This window comes from Notolepis coatsorum (genome assembly GCF_963971535.1).
Source record: "Notolepis coatsorum genome assembly, chromosome: 4".
NCBI lineage: Eukaryota > Metazoa > Chordata > Actinopteri > Aulopiformes > Paralepididae > Notolepis > Notolepis coatsorum.
The window spans coordinates 8,716,729-8,720,774 of record NC_140168.1 but is presented as its reverse complement, the minus strand read 5'-3'; positions in this window follow the sequence as shown (position 1 = coordinate 8,720,774).

Here is a 4,046-nt window from a genome sequence, read left to right as displayed (position 1 = left end):
CACACGCACACACACACACACAGTAGTTGATAACAATAGCAGTTCACATGCAATAATAAACCATGTATAAATGGAACACAGAAAGAAATCCAAAAGGTGGTCGACTCGACACTCACTGAATACGTTGTGTTGAGCTTGTGAGGGGACCGGTGAGGTTGTCACCAGTGTCCCCCAAGTCCCCCTCGCTGCTGCAGGCAGGCTGCCTACCTTTTCACTTTGTTACAGGAAAACAACTGGAGTGCCACAAGCATCTCCCTCCTCCCTCCCTTCCTCTCTCTCTCTCTCTCTCTCTCTCTCTCTGTGGCTCTTTTCCCACCTATATGCAGAACCATCTCGTTTCCTTCCGTATAACGACGCGCCGGTATGATGCGCTCAATCATTTTCCATGAACCCTTTCACTGCCACACTACAGAAGGTTAACCCTTTCACTACCACACTACAGAAGGTTATCCCTTTCACTACCACACTACAGAAGGTTAACCTTTCACTGCGACAGTACAGAAGGTTAACCTTTCACTGCGACAGTACAGAAGGTTAACCTTTCACTACCACACTACAGACGGTTAACCTTTCACTACCACACTACAGACGGTTAACCTTTCACTACCACACTACAGAAGGTTATCCCTTTCACTACCACACTACAGAAGGTTAACCTTTCACTACCACACTACAGACGGTTAACCTTTCACTACCACACTACAGAAGGTTAACCCTTCACTACCACACTACAGAAGGTTAACCTTTCACTACCACTACAGAAGGTTAACCTTTCACTACCACACTACAGACGGTTAAACCTTTCACTACCACACTACAGAAGGTTAACCGTTAACTGTAGCGTGGTTGCGTAAGGGTTAACCGTCTGTAGTGTGGTTTGCGAAAGGGTTAGCCGTCTGTGGTGTGGTAGTGGAAAGGGTTGACCTTCTGCAGTGGCGGTCGTGAAAGGGTTGACACTTTGTCGCGTGGCAGTGAAAGAAAGGGTTCACCTTCTGTAGTGTCACAGTGAAAGGGTTAACCCTTTTTGGTAGTGTGGTTAGTGAAAGGGTTAAAGGCAGAGACCCAAGAAGAAGAAGAAGAAGAAGAAGAAAAGCGATTCGCTGAAATTAGGATGAAACAAAAAAAAGAAAAAGAAGTGCCTAAAATAACACTATAGAGGATAAGACCATCCCTCGCCAGATGAGTGACGTATGGTGCGAGTGACGACTCTATCCACTGACACGGGGTCGGAGGTCACGGCAGATACACCTATTAGTCAAGGTCAACAGAAGACGCGTGAATCTGATCTGAAATCAGTGATTTGGATCAACTTCAACCGCAAGCTCCTCTACGTGACATTGCAGGTGTGTGTGCGTGAGAGTGTGCGTGTGTGTGTGTGCGTGTGTGTGTGTGTGTGTGCGTGAGAGTGTGCGTGTGCGTGTGTGTGTGTGTGTATGTGTGTGTGCGTGAGAGTGTGCGCGTGTGTGCGTGTGTGTGTGTGTATGTGTGTGTGCGTGAGAGTGTGTGTGTGTGCGTGTGTGTGTGTGTGTGTGCGTGAGAGTGTGTGTGTGTGCGTGTGTGCGCGCGCGTGTGTGTGTGTATGACCCTATATACAGGACACGGACCGTATTGTTTCCTATGCCGGAAAATATCAATGTCTATGTCTCTCTCTCTCTACCTCTCTCTCTACCTCTCTCTCTACCCCCCCTCTCTCTACCTTTCTCTCTCTACCCCCCCTCTCTACCCCTCTCTCTCTACCTCTCTCTCTACCCCTCTCTCTACCCTCTCTCTCTCTACCCCTCTACCTCTCTACCCTCTCTCTCTACCCCTCTCTCTACCCCTATCTCTCTCTACCCCTCTCTCTCTACCCTCTCTCTCTACCCCTCTCTCTCTACCCTCTCTCTACCCCTCTATCTCTCTACCCCTCTCTCTCTCTACCCCTATCTCTCTCTACCCCTCTCTCTCTACCCTCTCTCTCTACCCCTCTCTCTCTACCCCTCTCTCTACCCCTCTCTTTCTACCCCTCTATCTCTCTACCCTTCTCTCTACCCCCCTATCTCTCTATCCCTCTCTATCTCTCTCTCTCTCTCTATATTATAGTCAAGTCTTCTTCAACATAAAGTGTCTCACAGAGTGTGTCCACCTCTCACTGTCCTCGTTTAGCAGTTGACCAATCAGACGAAAGGTGCCAGTGGAAACTGGGGAGCGGGTGCGTGCGTCTGAAAGAAACACACACACACACGCACGCCACACACACGCGCACACACACGCAGGGAGAGAGAGAGAGAGATAAGAGAGAACACTAAATGGGACATAGTGAGGCGAGGCTGGAGAGAGTCGGCAGAGGAGGAGGACTGACACAAATTAACCCCCGCCGCCCGGCGCCAGCGTTACAGATGAGAACGACGCTCCCAACATGCCACACGAGCCGTGTCCTCTTGACACAAAGCTGCTGCTACCGGTTCTGGTTCTGGTTCTGACTCTCAGACATGCGTCTTGAAAGTAGAATTCCGACTCTTGTAGAATCTTGTATTCAGTAATCCAGAACAATTTTATTGCACTGTAAAAAGAAAACTGTGATTTTTTTTTATATGTCTGCACTTTATGTGGTCATTTCATGTCTATTCTATTCTACTAATTATTGATTGATTGATTGATTGATTGATTGATTGATTGATTGAAAACTTTATTAACATATTGCAGAATGGGTTCAATACAGTACGGCTCAATACATACAATTGTTAAGGGGATGCAGACCAGAGAAAGACTTTCGTCTTGTTTACATCAGGGTCCCCCGTTTTCAATTCATCAGGACATATGACACACAGATAGATTGCACTATTTTACTCTGTCTATTCTATCTTATTCTCTTTTTATTATTGTCTATTTTTAAAACTGAATCAAACCATAAACAACAGGTGGCCTGTTGTTGGGATGTTAGATCCTAATGTGAAAAACTGTGATTTTACATGTCTGCACTTTATGTGCTCATTTTATGCCCGTCTTTTTTCTGTCGTGATGCACTTTGAGCTGCAATTTCTGTATGAAAGGTGCTATACAAATAGTGTTATTATCATTAACAGGGGAAAGGACCCAAACCACTATGATCTATGATTTATGATTTTTGGGGGCTAATATACAGAGGGATGAACTCGACTTTCATTTTAGCTCGTTTATATTTGAGTCAGACAAACACAAGTCACTTCGAGCTCAAACGTATGGATGGAAAAAGATATTATGATTATCCTGCCACATATTGTGAATGTGGTATGACCTGCAATATTTACATTTACATTTAGTCATTTAGCTGAACGCTTTTATCCAAAGCGACTTACAAGTTCTGTACGACAAGTCATCAGGAAGGGCACAACTATCAGCTGAGTAATAATGTTCATCAAAGTGTTGAGTGCTACAGTGTAGGTTAGTTGATTAGGACAAGTGCATGACAGTAAGGTTAGTTAGGGTTAGATATATATATACATCTTTAGTTTTTTCAGATAATGGTTGTATATAATTCTAGTTCTACTTTTTACATGCATGTGTTTTAAAACATTCTGAATGCCTTTCTTTAAGTCTTGTGCTGTCCATGGTGGATTGTTGCTAATGCCTTCATCCATCTATCTCACTCGCCGATTGTATCTATTCTAAGAATGTATTTATAAAAATCTATATTGCAGCCTTAGCATTAATTGTGTTGTTTCATATTGCTGGATAAATACCAATATTGTTCAGCCTTAGTAAGGGGATATCGTGGAATGGCCTTGCCCCTGATAGGCTTATGAAATAATGATATCCTGTAAAGATAGAATTGATCCTGTATACTTCAATGGGCAGTGCATGATGGCATAGCACCAACACTGCTGGTCATGGGTGCAATTCCCACCGGGTCCACCCTTATTAACCATTTCACTACCACACTACACAAAGTTAACCCTTTCACTACCACACTACATATTAACCGTCTGTAGTGTGGTAGTGAAAGGGTTAACCTTCTGTATTGTCGCAGTGAAAGGGTTAACCCTTTTGTCGTGTGGCAGTGAAAGGGTTAACATGTATGCACCGTAAGG